Source organism: Miniopterus schreibersii (genome assembly GCF_964146895.1).
Source record: "Miniopterus schreibersii genome assembly, chromosome: 6".
In the NCBI taxonomy this organism is placed as follows: domain Eukaryota; kingdom Metazoa; phylum Chordata; class Mammalia; order Chiroptera; family Miniopteridae; genus Miniopterus; species Miniopterus schreibersii.
Genome location: NC_138107.1, coordinates 11,709,878 through 11,731,847, shown reverse-complemented (window position 1 = coordinate 11,731,847; position 21,970 = coordinate 11,709,878).

Sequence of the window (21,970 nt, the reverse complement as noted above, 5' to 3'; positions counted from 1 at the left end):
GAAGGAAACTTTAGATCAGGAGAATGGGCCGTGCCCAGGGAAGAGCCCATGTCTGCCCTGACTGGCTCGTGTGCACAGAAAGGGAAGTGGCTGGGCCCTGCTTTGACCCACTAGGTTTTCTGTGGAGCAAGGTGGGCCTAGAGTGACCATCTCCAGGCTGTGGTCAGCGCTCTCCTCCTGCCCCAGGGCCTGTAGAAATGCGATCACGCCCTATTTCAGAACCAAGTTAGGGACTATTTTCTAGACCTACAGGCTTCCCCTCCCCCAGCCCAACTGATCAGCCCTGGTTGCTAGGTGCCCAGGTCAGAACACTCCGCAGGGTTCTGAGTGGTTATTTGTGCCCACTGGAAACTGGCAGCGAGTGGCAGAGCTGTGAGCCTGAGCAGTCATGGGAGGCCTGCTGCCTGTGATGCCATCCACCTTCCTGCTGATCCTGGAGTACCTGTGCGGGGTGCTGCTTGATAGCTTGATTTCTGAGAGCTTGAGACATGTCCCAGAACTTCTTGTGATCCCCTGGGGGGTCCTGGGGGGCCCCGTGGCGGTGGTGTCTTTGGTAGGAGAGAGATGATACACATTAAGAAGTGCGAAGGCGCCAGGTAAAAGGTGTGTGAGATGTGAGGATATTGGACTAAAGACAGAAGCCAATAACACCCTCAGGTCACCTGGAGTGAGGCCAGTCCTCTCTTGTTACAGATCTTGTGCTTATGGGCACTGAATAAACACCTGAGCAGGTTGACACATAAGGACACGGGTGACTTACTGAAAACCAAACGCAAGAGCTTCTAAACTTTCCCAAGTGACTGATGAAAAGCCCATCTCAAAGGCATGGGGGATTGATGGAGAACAGCTTCAGGAGAACATAATGGATGATTCGAGCAAAAACGCTCATTATCTGAAAAGTCCAGAACCGCTCCAAGAAGAAATTATGGGATGGAAGCAGGAAATCTGAGAGGAGGAGGCCGAGAAACAACGGCTGGGGCAGGCCAAGGCGGGAATGGGGCAGGTCCTGCAGACAGAGCCCGCCTGGCACTGCCGATGGCTGGAAACCTGCTGCCGGCCGGTCCCAAGCCTGAGCACCCCGGCGAGCACGTGGAACTCCCACAAAAGAGGGAAGCAGGAAATGGGGATCAATTCCTCCATGGGTCGGAAGTTGACCTCAAGGCTGTCCCTCGTGATGATCACTGATGTCAATGTGTCCCAGGAAAATCAGGACATAGCCACACAATTGTGGGAGCAAAAGCAAATGAATGAAGAGCTTGCAGCAGAAATCATGAGTCTGCAAACCGAGGAAGTATCTTTGCAGCGTGAAAATTCCAACTTAAGAGATGAGATTCAACAGCTGAAGCCGAAGCTTCGAATTCTGCCTGCTGCACACGGAGATCATGTGACACAACTACAGAAAAAGCTGATTGAGGCGGAAATGCGCCGCTTAGAGATGGATAAGAAATTTCTCAGCGTCTGGAGGGACATGAACCCCACCTATTGGTTTCTGAACACGCATAAGAAGGTGGCCCCAGACCTGAACCGGGAACGATGAAGAAGCGCTTGCTGCTATGAAAATGAGATTCTGCGCCATCAGAGAAGAGCTGAGGAAGCCTGGACGGCAGCCGAGTTCACTGGGAGAGAGTTCCAGGACGTACAGAGAAAATGATCCCAACAGGCCAATGCTGGCCAAGGTCAACTCCCAGTTCCAGCCTTTCCCAGTCACCCTTTTGCCGCTCCGGCTCCTCCAGGCACAGCCCACAGAGGCCCTGAGGGCCTGGCCATCTTCGGGGTCATCGGGCCTGCGGAGGAGGGTCATGCAGTAAGAGCTCAGGAACCCAGGGTCACCTGCAGCTTTCCCTCGGCTTCCACAGCAGCTGGGCCCCGAACACCCACAGCCGGGACACGGCACCCGCCTGTGTTTCTGTTCCAGTGATCCTGTTTGCTCCCTCTTTAGTTTAGCTCCTCTTACTGAGTCGGTGCCACAGTTACCCTTAGTAGTACACGGCATTATAACTTTACAGTAGCATTATTTAAATATAGATTCCTTAATATAATTCTCATGAATACAACATTCCCCATGAGACCCTTTAAAATTACATGCTACAAGTATTGTATTTTTATTTAAACGACCGCCATTACCTAAACCAACATCTAAGTTTATCATGGATGTTTAAGCAAAGACCATGATTGTATGCTATGCCTTATTATTACAAATCTATAGAAGTAAGTTAATGTATACCTGAAAAAAATTGGTTGGTTTTAAAAACAGTGAAAACCTTAAACAGGACAACACCCCATTCAAACTACATAATATTTTCATTACTTTAATCCTAAATTCATAGTTTAGTCCTAAAATCACAGAATAGTTTAGTCCTAAATTCATAGATTGGAAATCTTTAGATTTCTTTCCTGCCTTATAGGTTTTTCTTATTCTTTATTTGTCTAAGATACTGTTTATTGTGTAGCATTTCTAAATTTTATGCAGTCAAAACCTTGCCGAAATGTTTCTCTTGATGGCAAACGCACACACATACACTCACTCTCTTTCTCTTTCACACACACACACGCGCACACACACACACACACACACACACACACACTGAAGTTACAGCATCCTCTTTGTTATTTTAAATCTGAAGAAAATGTAGAAATATTGCTGCAATGCTGCAAATTTTAATAGAAATTTTAAATGAATAAGTCAATAGAAAAAAAAAAGCTGTGGTATATTTACACAACGGAATACTGTGTGGCTGTCAAAAAGAAGGATCTCTTACCCTTTGGGACAGCATGGAGGGACCTGGAGAGTATTATGCTGAATGAAATAGGCCAGTCAGAGAAAGACAAGTACACATGATCTTATTTATATGTGGAATCTAATGAACAAAATAAACGGACAGAAAAAATAGGTCCAGAAGCATGGATGCATGGAACAGGCTGACAGGCCTCAGAGGGTAGTGGGGTGAGGGGGAAGGGAAGAAATTAACCAAAGAACATATATGCACATATGCATAGCCCATGGACACAGACTATAGTGTGGGGAAGGCCTGGGGAGGGGCAGGGGCTGGGTGAAAGGGGCAAAGGGGGGGAATGGGGGCCATCTGTAATACTGCCAACAATAAACAAAATATTACACACACACACACACACACACGACTCGATCTCCTTAGTTAGGGCAGGGACAGAGGCTTGAGAACTCGTGCACACATTCCCAGTGTCTAGCCCTAGGCCTGGCATGGTGTTGGGCAGATGTGAGAACCTGGTCCGACACAGTTGCATTCTTGTGGACAATACCTAACATCTGGCATAGCTCCTGAGGGGGTGTCTGTGGGGCTTGTCTTGGCTTTGGTCCTCCTTCAGTTAGGATGAGCTGTGAGACTTACGTGCAATGTCACACCCTCTCTGGGCTCAGTCGACCAGCTAAACAGGGAGACAGGCTAATTTGTGGCATTGAAGACCTTCCAGGTGTGACATGCTGGGTCTGTGTGGCTCTCCTTCTTAGGGTGACGGGTGGGTGTGATGGGGAGAAGATATGTTTTCCTGCTCCTCTATGCCTCCCATGCCTGTCATCCTTCCAGTGACCTTGCACCCTAGAAATGCGCAGAACAGGGGCCTCTGTCTCAGGGAGACAGAGACAGTGCATGCAGGCGATATGTCAGCTATTCCTTGAGGCCGGAGCTGTGGAGCTGCAGGCCCGGCCTCCAGTGCATAAGACAGTGCCTGGCACATTGCTCCTGTACAATAAACAGTTGATGAATGAATAGGCGAATGAATGAATAAATAAATTCCCGGGATCAAGGCTCACAGCCCCTCCAGAAGACCCCCCTCCAGGTCTGATTTCTCCTCCCATGTCGCCCCATTCCAGCTCCAGCCCACTAATCAGAAGGCAACAGCCTCCTTCCGGTGTGTCCTTTTGTGTCCCTGCCAAAAACCTTTCAGCAACCATTACACTCTGTCCCCTTTCCTGTGCCACTGGCCCTTTCCACCGCTCCCCACTCTCCTCTGCACCACACTTTGCTCCGCCAGCCCCCCTCCCCTGGCGCTTGCATTTCTAGCTGTGACCGAGAGCCCCCCTCAGACAGAGAGCAAGGGTCTCTAGGGGAGGGGGCCCGCCGCCCGCTTCTGCTCAGGGATGCAGAGGGAGCGGGACACTGAGCAGGTGAGCACACTGGCCCGTTGAAGCTGGGCGTCTGTGACAGACACAGATTTGGTGCTGTGGCGCAGTTGCCTTCCCGTTGATGGGTTAATCTCTCATACACAGAGCACGGGTCAGTATATTACTTTAAATGACTGCTGGGAGCAGCAGGGTGGAGCCCAGTGTCTAAGGTTTCAGTGAAAGCCTTTCTGGTCAGTGTTTACCATTGCCTCCCACTCTGCCGGCCAAGGGGGGGGAAGAGGGAGGAACTGGGGAGGGGGCAGGAGGAGAGGGGAGGAAGGAAGGAAGGAGGGAGAGGGGAGGAAGGAGGGAGGGAGGGGGGGGGAGGGAGGGGGAGGGAGGGAAGGAGAGGAGAGGGAGAGAGAGAGCGAGAGGCCCAGAGTGAGAAAAAGATCAGTAGAAGCCCAGACACCACGCTGAAGCCCCCACACTGCAGAGCTGGGCCCGGTGATACTTGCACCCTCTCCCAGGCCTGTTCCTCGCTCTGATCCATGAATTTATAAACTGGGTTCTGAAGACAACACAAACCTTTCACTCCCTGCCCTGTGTTCCTGCGTTGCTCATTTATATCTTTCCTGGGCTGCCCTCGTAGCCTTGAGTCTCCAGTCCCCACTCCCACACCTCCCCATCTTTTACTGTACCCCCTCTTCCATCACCCAGGCACCGAGACCCCCATCGCCCAGGCAGCAGGAGTCACGTAGGCAGCCCACTGGTGTCCTTCCTGAGTGAGGGGCTATGGCTCTCTCCCCAAGGAGACATCTTCTGTCTAAAGACCTGGTTTGCAGAGTCCTCCATGTGGTGGGTCAGCTGAGCCAAAAATGGCAAACAGGTGTGGCCACTGGAGTGTCCATTTGACCATAATAACAAGTCAGGCTATGAATTTAGGTCCAAAGTGGATTCAGACAGGGAAGGGGCTCTGATGGGAGCAAAAGCCTTTTTACAACCCTTTTTTGGGAATTCAACCATCAGCTCTGTTCGGGCAGCTGACTGTTAATCAGCAGCCGTGCAGTGTGTGTGTGTGTGTGTGTGTGTGTGCACACGCGAGTGCATTCAGCTCCAGCAGTTCTGATCTCCCTCTTTGCTGTCACCCCTCTTTGCCAGCCTTAATTACAGCAATTTAGGGGGCACTCTAAAGATTGCAGAGTAAACCTATCAATACTTCACTTAAGAACGGATTTCTGTCAGATGGTATCAGAGGCTTATAAATGAAAAATATGAGACTTGTTCTCAGGTAGCCCTACACACACACACACACACACACACACACACACACACCCCTCTGATGAAGTATGAACATTTCCCTTCTGTCTTAGACATGGGGAACAGCTTTATTCAGCTGCAGAGATGAGTGTTTCTAGTGAAGCTATTTGCCTAAAACACATTAAAATAAACATGAGGAAACTGGCTCGGTGCACCAGGGCTTCCTGTTGATGAGCCAGGAGCTGCTGCTGCTCAGCGCTCCTCCCTCCCTGGGTTTATTGGGCACAGAAGGGTCATTACCCTCAGCCAAGGGGGCAGGGTCACCAACAGGCCAACAAGGCACAGTGTTCATGTTGGGGGTGAGAAGGGGCTGAGGCTCAGGATCCCTTTGCTCCCCTGCCCGGTCTCCCTCTCACTCCCTGTGGATCCAGAGCCACAGGGTCTCGCTCTCCTCGGTGCTCCTTCAGCCTTGGGGCCTGCAAGCGGGTTGCTTATTGCTCTGCATCCTAGTGTGGGGTGCGATGTGTCCTAGTGGAACGAACATGGGCTTCATCATCCGGACAAGCCACACCTCCCCTGAACCCCAGTTTCCCCGATTCCCAATGGGGACACCATTGTATCCATCTCCTTGGCAAATGTAAAACCCCTATGGCTGGTTCTGGGTGCTGCACCTTATAAAGGACATTGAGCAACTAAATTTGTCTAGAAAGGGGTGACTAGGGTGCTGAATAGTTGGAAACCATGGTCATGTCAGAGCCAGTGGAAGGGACTGGAAGTACTTAGCCTGGAGAAGCTAAGCCTCAGAATGATGAGGTGTTATGTGAAGCCCCCAGGGAGAAACAAATTACAGGAAACATTCAGATTAATGGAAAAAATGTTTCAACCATCAGAACCTTGTGAAGATAAAGTGAGCTGTTTTGGATGGTACTGAGCCGCCATCACCGACCATTTTTCAGAGGCTGGACAGCCACTTGGCAGGCCTGTCACAGAGACTGGCGGCACTCCCAACTGGAGACGGTGATTTGATGTCATCTAATCTCTGGTTCCATCTGGAGGGGCCTTCATTAGAGCCACCACCCTCTCCTCTCTCTGTCGCCTCTCATCGCCATCCTGGGGAAGGGGCCATTTCTCTGTTGGTGAGTCTGGGGGATCTGCGTGTTCTCCGCTCTTGGGAACTTCCTGCTGACAGAAAGCCGTGTTTTCTGCTCCTTTCCACCTCGGGGTACAGGTGGGACTGCGGATGTCCCCCTCTGCCCGAGAGTCACTAAGCCTGTCAAAATCAGGCATGAGGTGTCAGCAAGCTGCGTGGCCAAGGGGCCCTCACGCCACAGCCTCCACCACAGTAGGCTAAGGGCAGTGTTTGGCCTTCAGCTGCTTGACACCTGTGTCCCTTTCTCAGAAAGCTCTGAACTAGAGGCGGCAGAGGGGTGTTGGTCATTGGCCACTCAAGGCCCTAACTGTAGTTCAGCTTCCTGGGGCTGGGCCCTAGAGTGATCGATGCCTATTTGCTTTCAGATCTATTTCCTGCCCTTCTATTTCTGATCCGTTTCCCAGCCTCCCTTGCTAACTGGCCTCTTGCCAGGGTCACCAACGGGAGCAAGGGTGGGAGGTTGCAGAAAAGAAAAAGTGGGAAGGCAGGTTATTTCTCCCTCTCCCCTGCTGCTTCAGGGCCGCCGAATCGCCGACACGGTTCCAGCTCCTGCCAAACAGCCTTGGCGTCCGGTTTCTTTAACAGATGTTGTCCCTCCAGCGCTAAGGATCACAGTGGCTTCTGCTCTCGCTGACCTCTGGTTGCTTCTCCTTCCCTTTGATGGCCTCTTAGCTCTTCCAACACATGTGCAATCAATTTCCTGTATTAAATGTCCCTGTTGGAAATATTGAGAGTGGTTTATATTTTCATGACCGGATGCTGACTGATACAGAATGCAGTCTCCACATGGGGATTTTTTTTTTTAAATATATCTTTATTGATTTCAGAGAGAGGAAGGGAGAGGGAGAGAGAGAGATAGAAACATCAATGATGAGAGAGTCACTGATCAAGCCCGCAACCCGGACATGTGCCCTGACGGGGAATCGAACCCTGATCTCCTGGGTCCTAGGTCAATGCTCAACTGCTGAGCCATGCCCGGCAGGCTCCAAGTGGGGATTTTATGTGGCTGATTTCCTAGATGACAAGCATCTCAAAGGCCACTATATGATTCCCAAGTGCCCTGGGGTTCTCTCCAAACCTCAGGCCCCCTGACTTCTATGCCTTCGGGTCCTGAGTGTTCTGAGGAAGGATGGAGTCTTGGAGGCTAAAATGTGGTTGGTCAAGACCTCCCCGGGGTATAACAGCGTGTTATAGGCCCGGGCTCCCCTGCCCAGGAAGGTCAGTCATTGGGCACTCCAAGGTGGGTGTAACAGTCCATTGTTGGTGGCAGTCTTTGACCTGTTTTCAGGGCCCTCTTGCCTCAGATGTTCTCCGAAAAAAAATGATTTCCCTGGAAGCCTCAGCCTGTTCATCAGGTTGTCAGCCCACTTTCTCTACTCCTGGCTGCTTAGAGTCAGCTCACCAGACGTTTCTGCGTTTTGGCTTCTGAGGGCTCTGGTCTTGACCATCTGCTCTGTGCCCCTGCCCAGTGGGCCAGCCCTGGCTCAGGGGCTCCCAGCCCTTTACCCTGTATCCACCCTTGATCATGGAAATGACAGGCTTTGTCAGAGACAGGACTCTTGAGTCTCCCTCCCAGGTGCCTCACAGCTGTTGGCACCCACCAGTGAGCCCCCTTCTGTCTGAGGACTCTGCTGGAAATGCAGCAGCCATCTGTGTCTTCTTGTCCTGGGCCTGCAAATGGGGCGAGTCTGGAGCTGCAGATGTGGAAGCAGACTCCACGGGAGATCTGTCTCACCAGCTTCATTCTGCATCACTGTCTGCCCTCCAGAATCTTAGAAAATTGATTTAGAGTTTTCTTGCCTGGAGAAAGAAGTAGATGACTTAATAAACTCTCAGAGATTATCCCATATGAAAAAACCTCAAGGGTTTTAACCTACAAACTAATCTTTATCATAATCCTCACCATTGTCTTCTCCATCTCCGTGAACTCTCTCATCACTACCCTCAACATGGCTCTCGTCACCACCACAACCACCAACAGTAGTGCCACTGTCACCACCATCCTTAGCACCTTCCCCCCACTATCACTGCCCTGATGGTGATCACCATCGTGATGACCACTGCTGCTCAAATCAACACTAGAAACACCATCAACTTCAGCATCAGACACAGCCTCCCCCCCTCCTCATTACTCTCCTCTCAGGGCATGGCTGGGCCAGCTGTAGGGCAAGAGCAACTTGGGGGCTCTTATGGGCGACAGTCATAGCTACATGGGCACACAGCCGCAGAGAGCAATGTGGAGTGAAAGCACACAGCAACAGAGAGGGGGCGTCTCTTTTGCACAGAGCATGTCCTCTGCTGGGAGCAGCAGCAGCTAGAGGGATGGGAGGGAAATCATTGCTGGCGAAGCAGCAGGAGAGGAGGCTGCAGGCTAGTGTCTGCAGTTGGGGGTAGGACACCCGGAGCTACACAGAGAATCAACCCTAGTGCCCGGGGGGTTAGAGATAACAGCCAGTAATATTGGCTGTTACTGTCCTTCCTTTGGACAGTATACAAGCTGCCCAGTTTCCCTGGGGGGGGGGCAAGGGGGTGGTGAGAAAGCGAAAAGCAACCCTGATGTCTGGGAGTTGGCCTTGGCTCTCCCCTCTTGAACATGGACAATTTAACAGAACATCAACATCAGACAAGGCCGCCTGTGGTCATGATGGATCAAGACAAAAACAGCCTATTCAGTAATCACATTTGAACACAGACAAACCATGAGCATTGTGCCAACCTTAGAATGCCACCCCCCAAACTCCCAGCTAATGGGAGTGACTACTGCTTTTTCCCCAGCTACGGCATTGGCCTTGCTCCAGGCTGCCCTCCCTATAGATCCAATCGATTGAGACACAGTTATAGGATTGCCCCGCCTCCTGACAGCACTCAATCCAGAGTGGACTCCTACTTCCTTGGACCCTCCCCAAATCACCTCACCAAAGCTCAAGTTCAGTGACAGCTTCTCTCAGGCTCTGTCTTTGCACCCAGATCAGCCCCCCAGTCCCCATGGTGTACCCCTCACTGCAACAAGTAACACACTCAACTTGTTCCCCTACTGGTGTGTCAGTGGGGCTCTCTGACCGGAGGGTGTTGACACAGGTGTGAGAGGGCGTTGCCACTACTGACTCTGAAAGGATTAATAAGACCCCCCACCCCGTAAGGGGCTTCCTCCCCACTGGAAGGACATGTGGGGTGACCAGGGAGGTGCGGTGTGGTTGGGCAGCCTCGACACCACTTTCTGGGACTCAGCTTCTCCAGCTAACCATCCCGATGAAGGGACAAGGTCTGAATAAGAGACACGTTTCTTCAGGAGCGCTGGTCACTGGGCCACAAGGCGCCTTGAGCTGCTTGCTGAGATGCAGGATCCTGGACTTTACTTCTGAAAATCTCACAACGAAAGACTTGAAGTCTATTCTTTTAACAAGTTCTTTGGGTGGTGATCATGTGCAACAAAGTTTGAGAACCACAGGTTGAGAGGCCTGCCACTCAGAGGGCCTTCAAGGTCACCAAACCCTCAAAACTGGGGTTGGCAGGGCTGGGCTCTGCAGGCAGCCCCAGAGATAACGAAAGGACATCCCTGCCCTGGAGTCATCTGTCCCTGGGCTCGGGGTCCTCTGGAGTTTCTCTCTCTCTCTGGAAAGGCCAGGAAGGACCAGGTCCCTCTGCCTCCTGGGTGGCAGTGCACTTTCTTCTACAGAGCTGGGAACAGAGCTGACCCATCACATCGAAGGCAAAGGTCCCTGCTTCCAGAAAAATAGGTCTCAAAAGGGACTCTCATTCCATATCTTGAAGTGAATGAAACGTTAATCAATAGATCCATCACCCCGCCTCTGGGTCTCCGAATTACAGATACAAACCAATAATGGCATCAAACACACACACACACACACACAGACACACACACACACAGACACAGAGCTGTGCACACACGGAGGCCAAGCAGGCAGACGGATCTCTTATACTTAAAGCCCATCCTCCTAACCTCTCACCCCACCCTGTCCTCATCAGCCCAACCCTCTTCCATGAGGATGGTCCTGGCCCAGGGAGATTTAGGGAGGGACCACTTGCCTGTGCTTGGGTCAAGGTGCCCATACTTCCTTTTTTTCTTATTTCACCCCACCTTCCACCCCAGACCAGGAGACATGTATCTTGGCCCAGGAAAAGTAAGGAGGGGTGTGATTATTGAGTCTGTGAGGTCTCGTGAACGATTTCCCTAAGTGAGCCAGAGGGACAGGCAAAGGGGCCTAGCCTTAGGAGTCTGAGGGTTAGAGGCTATGGGAAGCCCCCTCCCTTTCCTAGGCTGGGTAAAGCAGCCAGGGGTCTTAGCACTGTGAGTAGCATAGCTCCCTTTCATTTATGCTGAGCGGCCTTGAGCAGCTTCTGCACTCCCCTGAGTCTCAGTGTTCCTCATCTAGAAAATGGGAACTCATGAAAGTACCTGAGGTGGTGGATGCACGTAGCAGGTCTTCAGTAAACGGTTGTTGGGGCCCATGAGGTCCTTAAACCTTTAAGGCAAAGCAATAAAAGACTGACTCCCATGGCTATGGTCCCCAGGCAGAGCAGGCTGGAGAGGGGCACAGAACTCCAGTGCGCCAGAGACCCCCTCCCGCCTCCCTCCCCAGCCTGTGGGCCTGGATGGCGGTTCCGGGTTGGTGCCCACAGTTTGCTGAGCCCCGCAGTTTTGATAAGCAGCCGAGGAACCCAGAGGCTGTGTAGAAGACGCCTAATTAATCACTGCAGTAATGGTTCTGGAGGCAGCAGCCCGCCACGCTGGGCCACATGCATGTCATCCTGCAGCTGCTCACTTTCCTGGAGCCCAGGGAGCCCATCGTCCACACACACTCACCCTGTGGTCCCACATCCCAGGTGCCTGACTGGATAAACCCAGACCTGGAAAGAAAGGACAACTGCATTTCTCTGATTTCAAGAGAGGTGGCTGCAGATGACCCTGGATGTTCCTCTCCCATGGGCGGGCCTTCCTCTGAGCTCTTCCCCTGTTGAGAGCCCAGGTGCAAGCAGAAATCATACACACTGCAGCGAGGCCTGAGGACGAGCACTGGAATAGGAGCTGGGAGACCATGGCTGAAGGATCTGTGCTGCCCTTCATTGCTGTGTACCCAGAGTATGTCTCTTTATCTGTCTAAGCCTCAGTTTTCTTATCTGTGAAATGGGTACAGTGAGGCCCATCCTGACTAGCACATAAGACTGAAGTGTATTACTTAATAGATGTGAATTGCTTTAGGTGCTATATCAAACGATAAACGCACTTCATGGGAGGCCCCTCCCTGCACCACGGATGGAGACGAGGTGCCCTCTGGCTCCTCCCTGTGGACCTTTCTGAGCAGTGCATCCCCCCCTGTGCCCACTTTATCTTGGTAGATGGGTCTGGTCTAGGAGGCTCCTGCAGATGTGGAGATGGGCTCCTGAGGGGCAGGCTGCCTGGTTCTATCATGACAACCCAATCTGGGTCAGCAGCATGTCAGGGAGGACAGATGCTCCCAGCCTCAGAGCAGTTTCCATGATTCACAGCACCTGACCCCCACCCCACCACCACCATCTGACCTGAGCCCATTTTGAGGACAGAGACAAAATCCAGCTGTCCCTGCAGTCCTCGCTCTAGCAATGGGCCCTTACAGTTTGGCTGGGGGGGCATGGCCCACTCTCCAAACCTCCCATCCAGGTGGAAAGGCTCCAGGTGCCGGGCTCCCTCACATCGGTCCAGTGAAAAAGCACCTGGAGACACCTGCCAGGTGGCTGAGAGCTAATGGCCCTTTAGGGATGGGGCAACTGCCTGGTAAGGGAACCTGGGGAGACCGGTGCCTTCACCCCATGAGCTCCTCTGGGGGAACCTGGCCCTAGGGCTAAGCAGAGGCTACATTTGGGCAGGTTAGAATCAAAGGGTACCCATCTCCCTTGTGCAGTTAGCAAAGGCACTCCTTACCTCTCTTGACTCAGTTTACCTCTTTGGGGCACTTCCTTTCCCCAGAATATTATTTTCAAACTGCAGGTCTCAGCTCTTCTTTCTGAGCAATGGAGGGGGAATCTTTTGGCCTCCCTTTGTCCTGAGAACAGAAGGTCAAATGATGATGAATATAATAAGACCTCTTTCAAGCAAAGGTACCAGGAAACGGAATCATTTCTCCTGTTAACAGGGACAGCTAACATTTATACAGCGTCTTTCATCTGCCGGGCTCTGTCCTAATGGCTTTTCTTAAAAAATATGTTTTTATTGATTTCAGAGAGAGGAAGGCAGAGGGAGAGAGAGAAAAACAGGTCATTGATGAGTCATTAATCGGCTGCCTCCTGCACGCCCCCTGCTGGGGATGGAGCCCACAACCCGGGCATGTGCCCTGACCGGGAATCGAACCTCCTTCTCCTAGATCATAGGTTGACACTCAACCACTGAGCCATGCTGGCTGGGCCCTAATGTCTTTGCATGTATTTACTTACATCAATCCTATGTGGCAGGTACTCTTAACACTGAGGCCCAAAAAAGTTAGAAGACTTGCTCAAAGTCTCACGATGAAAAAGTAGCTGGCTTCAAACCCAGACAGCCTGACTCCAGAATCTGGCTCTTAACCTCAGCTCTTCCATCCCCTGCAGTCGTGGCTACTTCTGTGTCCACCCCCATGCTGGACTGTGAACCCGGCTTAGCCTTCTTTATCCCTGAAGCTCATACCACGTGCCCAGGAACTATTTGTTACATAAACGAATGGTTGAATGAAATGAATAAATGAAAGAGAGGTGTAGTGACAGATGCCCCTGGAAAGGTGTTTGGAGTCTAGATCCAGGGGGATTCGAATGCCTGGCAGTGAGAAGACAGCAGAGGCCTCAGGCGGGAAGGGCCCTGTTGGGCTGTGCTCACGCTCTCAACACTGTCGGGACACATGCTCATTGGTCACCAGACATCAGCAGTGTCAACCTGGAATCAACTACATTTTTGTGCCTTTAGAACCTTTACCACCCCTCTCCTACCACTGCAGGAAGGCACATTCCACCCAGGTCTTTAGGGCCAAGCCAGGCTCAGTGCAGCCCAGCCCCCACCGTCAGCAGTGAGTATTCCGAGACCCATTCTAACTTGTATTGTTATTATGATCACTAGGGTTTTCACTAATCCCCGAAATGCATTTTTCCCCTGGAGGAAAAGTTGCTTCCCATGCTGAGGCTGGAATGCTAAGTGTTCTGGTAGGAATTGGAAATAATCATGAGCTCGCGCAGGGGGTCCTGCATGAGGCTCACTGGCATGTGGCATGGAGGGGACCCCTCTCCCCTGAGAAATCCTCTTTTTCACAAAGTCCTGCGCTGGATGTGAGGCTTCCAGAAGGGGGTGCCTCCATGGAGAAGGCAATGGGCGGGGCCAGGAGACAGGGCGCCCACTCCCCTGCAGGAGGTGGGAGGGCGGGAGGGGACAGCTATCCAAGGTGGTGTGTGGTGCTGGGGAGGTGAGAGGCCTGCAGTGCACGAAATAATGAGTTAAAAGAATCATTCAGCGAGTAAAGAAAAATACCAGGAGTATCAGGAATCAAACTGCAGGGAAGATTTCAAGTAATCATAAGGGGTTTTTCAAATATATTCACTGCTAAGAGCTACAGATGTCAGGAGAGAAAATTGGTTCACTTACCAATAATAGTTGTGGAGGCTGGGGGAGCAGGGTGGAGATTGGCAAGCACTTAACCAAGCTTTCCCACCTCCTGGGGTGCTTGGCAGTGGGGGGGGGCATGGCTTGTCCCTTCACTGAGAGGGGTGGGGGTGGGTGCGCCTGTGCCCTGGGAAGTGGGCAGATGGCCAGAGCAGGCTGAGCAGGGGGGCAGCTTGGAGGGGAGAGAGGACACCGTGGCCCCAGCAGCCCTGCCCCAGTGCGATATCTTCTCCCCTCCCCAATAAATGCAGGTTAAGTGAGGTAAAGACAGGTGTCCTGCTTGGCATCGAGCGGGAGGCTTATTGATATTGTCACTGAGAATTTATTGATGGTTTATGATGAGCCGAGAACTCTACCAGGTGTGTGACAGATTGGAGACACTCAGACACTCAGTACCTGCCCTGGGCTTACGACCTAATTAGGGAGACACAAACAACATCCAAGGGAAAGTGGGAAAAAGATCTTCTTGCACTGAATGAGATGGACTAGTCATGATGGGACATGATAGTACTGAGCGATCATCAGGACAGGCCAGGCAGGAAAAGCTCCAGGGGTGCTCAGGTAGTGACCCTGCTGGCTGGGTTCTGCCACAACGCCGCCCCTCTCAGGGACCCCTTGGCACAGCAGCGTGTACCCACAGCACACAGGCTCTGTCTCCACCCGCCAAGAGAAAGCCCAGGGCGATCCTGCCATCGAGAACAACCTTGGGCGGCGGTGAGTTGGAACTGACTTAAAATTTGTCTCTGAGTGCAGAGGTAATGTTATTGGTCATTTTCACTAAGTGAAGACCAGATAATATTTGCACAAGCAGTGGGTTACTTTACAGGAGAGGAACCTACATTTGCGGAACCCAAATCTTTTATAATGAACAGAAAGAGGGCCTGTCCTTTGCTCCAGAAGAGACAATGATCGTATGAAACTGAAGAGCAGGGATGTCTCCCTCTGCTGCAGTGAGAAGCACTGTCTCTAGCTCCCAAGGCCGTTTGCCACACAAACATCCTTGAAAAAATAATACAGAGCAAGACACAATCAGATCCTCACTTGCAAAATGTGTGAAAATGCAAGGCCCGTGGGTAACTGTCTCCCAACGTTAATGAGCTATGTAATGCATTTATTTATTACGATTGTTGTTATGTCTGTCTTTTCCTGCCGGAATGGGTGCTCCGTGGGGCCCGGGATTAATGTCTCTTTTGTTCACTGATGTATCATCGGTAACTAGAACAGTGCCTGACACACGATAGGTGCTCAACAAATGTTGGCTGAATGAGGAAAGAGAAGGTCCCTGCTTGGCATCTCCCACCCAGGGAGTTTCCTTGCCAGATTGCCTGCCTTCCGTTGGAAGAAGGAGCCTTGGTTCTGGAGAAGTAACCTCTTTCTGTGTCCCTTGAATTGGCCGGGGTCACAGGTCTCCCCTATATGTTCCCTGCATCTCTCTGTTGCTTGGAACGAACTCCTGGCGCCCCCGGGGCAGGGAAGGTGCTCAGGGAGGATGCTCAGGGCCTTGGCTATTTCTGCAGCAGAAATGTGAGCATCGCCAGGCCCCAGGCGGCCCCCCTGGGCCTCCCCTCTCCTCCCTCCCTTTCTCAGGCTGGTAATTAAAAGTATCAAAGCAAAGTAGGCCTGTCTCGTTACATGTCCTGCTTTTGTGACTCTAATGTGCTTAGAAATGATTTGAAGGGCTCGGAAATCAGCAGCGGAGCTTCCCCCACGTCCAGCCTGGAGCTGGCAACCCCGAGATAAGGGGATCAAGACCCGGCTGAATTAGCTCTAAAGTGGAGCCCTAAGGCATCAGCGTGGGCGAGCAATACCAGTACGGAGATGCCACCGTGCCCTTCGTTAATCAGCCATCCGAGGTTAGTCCCGGGCTCACAGGGACTCCTCAGACCCTGGGTCCGAGTAGTGGAGCCGTTGCCTGTTGGTCCCCGGGGTGCCTGAGGGCGGTGCCAGGCCTCCATCCACCCTGGGCCCAGCAGGGACAGTGAGCAGCGGGGTCCCCCAGGGAGGCTACTATGCCACGTGGAAACTTTCTCGACGTTCGGACTCTCCTCAGACCAGTTGAGGTCCACAGAGTGAAGGGAAGGGTGGGGACTGGGCCAGCAGCCCCGAGTCCCCCATGCGGGAGTGTTTGGTGAGTCCTAAGGACAGGAGGCCGGGACCGGGGGGTGGGCTTTGGTGCCATCAATCACCCATCCAGGGTTATCGCAAAGGCAACCCCCACTGTTTCATTCATTCGTTCACTCATTCACTTACTCATTCATTCATTCCACACCTGTTCACTTAGCTTTTTCCCCAAACCAGGCTTTTTGCTAGCCCCAGGGATGCCAAAATGACAGCTGAACAACTCGTGGCCTCCATGAGGAGGGATTCCTAGCCTGAGACTGGAACACAGCAGCTCTGGCTGTGAGGCGGCTTCTGTCCCTGTCACAGGCATTTCAGAGCTTAGGGGCCAGAGCAGGAGGAGATAGGTGGCCTTCGCTGGAATGCCACACATGCAGGTTTCTGTCCACGTGCTCCCACCACCGCCTGGATTTGGACCCGTGAGACTGTATTTTTGTGTGTGTTTTTATTTGTTTGTTTGTTTGTTCGTTTGTTTTTAGGAGAACAGAAATGCTCTATTTCTTTCCAGGCACCAGCTTGCAGACTCAGGAGTTTGGTGCACTGGGCCAGAGCTTAGGACACCAGACTCCAGGTCCGCTCTGCGACAGACTCGCTGGTGGCCCAGGGCAAGCCCCTGCCCCTGCTGCTGTCCCAGATACTTGTCCTCCAACTCGCTTCTGCCTCCAGATATGATTTCTGCCCCGAGCAAGCTCCCACCCTACAGCTGTGGCAGAAAGTGAGACTCTGGTTGGTCCCAGGTGTGTAAGGGGGCCAGACCCCCCCCCCCCCCCGGCTCCTATGGAGAAGGCAGGGCAAGGGAGTCCCTGGGGACCTGAGTGTGGACAACGGGAACATCTGCCTAAGGGGCTCCACCTCCGAGCTGCAGGCGCCAGGCGGGAATGCAGAGTGAGGTGGGCTCCGCGGAGGCCGTGTTGAACACAGGGACCCATCCCCAGCTGAAAGAAGGGCAATATGAAGCTTCTTTCAGTCTTGCCAGGCTGAATTGGAGGCCTGGGGGTGTCAGATCTTCCATCTTTTCAGGAGAAGTCATGATTCAGTTTTTTTATGTGAAAAAACCCTCTTGGTTTTAAAATGTTGGACTGGAATTTAAATTATGTGGGCAAACAAAATATGCCTGGGGACCAGATTCAGCTGGTGAATTTGTCAATTAGAATTAGGTTTAGCCTGTAGAAACATAAAACAAACAAATGAACAAAATGGCAGTGGCTTAAATAAGGTAGTTTATTTCTCTCTCACCTCTAAGAAATTCAGAAGTAGTCAACCCCAGACTGCTAAAATGTTACATGTTATCTAGGCTCTTTCTCTCCTGCTCCCCGACCATGCACGGCCTCCACTTCCCTTACTACCTCGTGGTCGAAGACGGGTGCTGGAGCGCCAGCCATTACCCCTACATTCTTGTGAGCAGAACGAAAGGACAGAAGAAGAGCGTGTTCCGTTCCTTTTAAAGACATTTTCCAAAAGTTGCACATTTTATTTCTTCTCACACCCCATTGGCCAAAACTTGGTAAAATAGTCCAATCCAGTTGTAATGAAGGCCAGGAAAGATTGCCTTTATTCTAAACTGTGAGGATAATCATGTGTCCAATTTAAAAGCAGAGAGCCCGGCCTGTGTGGTTCAACGGTTGAGTGTCGACCTAGGATCCAGGTGATCAGGGTTTGATTCCCGGTCAGGGCACATGCCCAGGTTGCGGGCTTGATCCCCAGTCGAGGACGTGCAGGAGGCAGCCAATCAATGACTCTCTCATCATTGATGTTTCTCTCTCTCTATCTCCATCTCCTTTCCTCTCTCTGAAATCAATAAAGATATATTTAAAAAAATAAGTAAATAAAAGCAGATAGAATGGGGGAGGGAAGAGTGGATTTGAAGTGTCAGCTAGCAGTCTTGGTCCCAGTTTGCTTTCAGTTTGGGACCTGTTTGACCCAGTCTACTCTTTGTGGGGGTGGGGTAGAAGCATGGGACCTAGGCTCTTGGCGATTGCCCAGAAAGGGCGAAGCTGCTTTGGAGAAGGATCTGCTCTCAGGTGGGAGAGCTGGGTAAGGCAGGCTCTGCCCTCGGTGGCTCAAGGAGACCCTTTGGGTTATTTATGCCTTGATATCTTGTAGGAGCAGGAGTTCTCCTTCCTCCCACAAGCATCTCTTAGTCACAGCAGTCAATATTTAGGCAATGTCACGAGCACCCTCAGCTATACCTTGGCAGGACAGGGGCAATGCCTCTGTCAGCCCCTTAACCAGCATGGGGACCCAGAGAAAGGTGGGGTGACACTTACTTGTTCCCAACATGAAACAGGGTGAAGGACTTTCATTTGCAGGGAGAGATTCAGGTAAGGACTCAGGATCTCTCTCTTTCTTGTGATGATGAGGCTCTGAGGGCGAACTCTCTGGATTGAGCTCTGGCATGCATCCAGCAAACCGCATTGTGTACCCAGGTGTGCTGGTGACCAGGCTCAGCAGGGGACAGGGGAGGGGTGGGGTGAGATGTCAAGTGTAATGAGACATGGAGCATGTCCCCAGATGTCTCACCAAGACAACTGGAACCCAGGATGGAAGCACATGTCCCTCAAAGCTGCCCTAGCTGGGAGTCATCATCGCCACCATCATCACCATCATCACCATCATCACCATCACCATCACCATCACCACCATCATCATTGCCATCACCACCACATCATCACCATGACCACCATCATCATCATCACCATCACCATGACCATCATCATCATCACCATTGCCACTATCATCTTTATCGCCATCACCACCACCACCATCATCATCATCATCATCATCACTATTAGCGTCACCAACATCCACATCATGACCATCACCGCCATCCTCATTACCTCCACCACCAATACCATCATAATCACCATCGCTATGGGAACGGACCATCATCATTGGTGAAGCCTCTCCTTACATCTTTACCACTGTCTTCACTGTTACCACTGAAAATTACATACTTTTTTTTTTTTACATACTTTTGAAAGGAGTTAAACAGAGAGAGTGACCCAACCCCTATCTGTGGAAAACGTGTCATATAACATAATCATGTAACTAGATTATAACATATAGCATTTGTTGAGTATTTACCATGCGCCAGAAATTGTTCTAACCACTTTACCTACATTTCCTTTTAATGCTTGAGCAATCCGTGATGTAGGTGCTGCTATTATACCCGTTTTATAGATAAGAAATCTGAGGCACAGATAAGGAGACTTAGAAAGAACAACATGGCATCAATGGGCACAGGGAAAATGCAGAAGTAAATTCTGAGACCATGTCCAGGCCGCTGGTGAGCACAACAATCTGTTTTGTGGTGAGGCAGGTAAGCGGCAGGCAGGGGGAGTCTTCTTCCACCCAGAACATCGCCAAGGGGCTGACGACACGTCTCCACTATCTGGTCCAGAGTGACTGGAAGAGTTTTGCTGTTCAGACCCACCCTAAGGGCCCAGGCTCTGCACAGAGAGCCTAAGGGCATCTTCTTCCCTGTGATGAGAATCCAGCAGTCCCGGTTCCCCTAATCCCCACAGAGGAGGAGCCAGCCCTTGTCCCTGGTCTTAAGGACACAAGATAACACTTGACACCCTCAAGTCAATGAGTCAGTCTTTCCAGTTCTTCCTAGAAACTCCAGCTTGCACATGACTTCCTTCAGGACACCTTCCCCACCCTCCATCCAGGTGGGCTCCCCTCTCATGCCCCGCTGCAGGTCCCTGAAGTTCTCCATGTCTGGGACATTCAGTGTCCTCGTGATCACCTGCCTGTGAACCTGTCTTTTGCTCTAAGCCATCACCCTGGGACAGCAAGAGCTTTGGTTCACTGCTTTCTGCCCAGTGCCTGGCACAGTGCCCGGGCCAGCAACATGTACCCGGTGAGTGAATGAACAAACGAGACACGTCTGGGCCCATTGACACAACCACCTACCAGCCTCGGCATCTTCCAGACCCTCAGCTCAACCTCTGCAAACTGGGAATGATATTTCAAAGTTTATAGGAAGGTTTAAAACAAAACTACCCACGGCAAGATTTCCTCCCTCCAGGCGGGGTACGCTGCCTGCTGACTGGCCCTTGCAGCCGCCCTGTGAGGCCCCTGAAATTCGGACTCGTCCAGCTTTCGGGTGAGGAAGTGGGGACTCAGGGCAGAAGCTCCTCACTTTCCAGGAACTCTGGTCTCTCTCAGGCTCCTATGGCTTCCAGCCTCAGAGGCCTGTCCAAGTGTCCATGATCGCCTCTTCCCACCCGCTGCAGGAGTGCAGAGGCCCCTGGGTGCCCTGGGAGGCCCTGAGGGCAGGGCTGTGTCTCCCCTCAGACACGACTATATCTACATCCCCTTGGGGAATCCCCTTGGGTAGGGTTGTGCCTCTTTTATTATGTGAAAGATTCCTGAAGACAGGGCTCTGTCTTTACTTCATAGGGAAACTGAGGCTCTCTTGGGCAAATGATATAATTACTCTGCATCTCATCTTCTTTTTATCCCGAGCACAAGCGTGCTAGCCTTGCAGGACTGGTATGGGTGGCAGTGATTTTAAAGCATGTGTACAAATTCTGAAGCGCACCCCTTTCCGAGAGGTCGACTCCCTTCCTCACCCTGACCACAGGCTGATGCTGGTGACTTGCTTCTAGTGAAAACAATGCAGCTAAAGGGGTGCCGCTGGACTGCAAGCCTAGGCTGTGGAGAGAGAGCAACACAGTGGCCCCTGACCGGGCCTGCGTGTGTGCGTGTGTGTGTGTGTGTTTGTGTGTGTGTCTCCCTGGTCACTTGCTCTTGGGACCCAGATGCCATGAGGAAGCTAAGGCACATGAAGAGGCCCCGTGTGGGGGTTCCTGCCATGAACCCCGACGGTGGCCAGGTGGCGGCCCGCATCCACCGCCGGATGTGTGAGCGAGAGCCTGTGAGGCGAACTCCACCTGAAGGTCACCCACTGTGGACAGACCCTGAGGGAACCCACCCAGCCGAGCCCGGCCAGCACACGGACGCAGTAAATACTTGCTGTTGTGCCAAACCGCTGTTTGGTGGCTTGCGGGCAGCAGGGCTGTGTCTCCCTCAGACTGGGGCTCCCTGAGGACAGGGCTGTGTCACCGGAACAGCGCGAAGTGGGACAGCTTCAACCCAACGCCAGCACCACGACTGGCGCAGCGTCATTTCCATGAAACACAGCGATGCTGGGGTTTCATCCCACGCCCTGCCAGGTCAGGGCTGTGCACAGCGGGCTGGGTGTGCACACACTTGCGGGGATCCCAGGACTGATGCCTGGTGCCTTGAAGATGCAGCAGGGGGAGAAGGCTGGGGAACAATCTGGGGAGGGAATCGAAGAGAAAGCACACAGGCGCTAACTTAGGCTGACAATCTGCAGGCATTGTCTAGGCCTTAGGTGCTTAACATTGTCCTCACAGCCAGGCTCTAAGATGGGTTTCAGCCCATTCAGCAGGTGACAAAACTGAGGCTCACAGATAGGTGTGCCCTGGTGTCCCATCCATGATCTCAGCGCAGATGGGTGTAGGCGCCTGTCGGTGCACAGCCTGCCTGTGCCCTCTGCCCACCACACTGCGTTTCATCCACCTGAGATGCTTCCCCCTTGCTCTCAGCCAGTCAATGAATCAGTAATTACTGTGAGCCCCCAAAGTGCTCCTCGGCCTTGTGGTGCCCAGAAGTGCTTCCAGATGCCTCGCGTCCATCGCCACTGCTGAAATTTCCCCAGTTCGTCAGAGGCCAGGAATGTCATCCCACTTTCCTTCTTTTAATAAATCCGCAACCT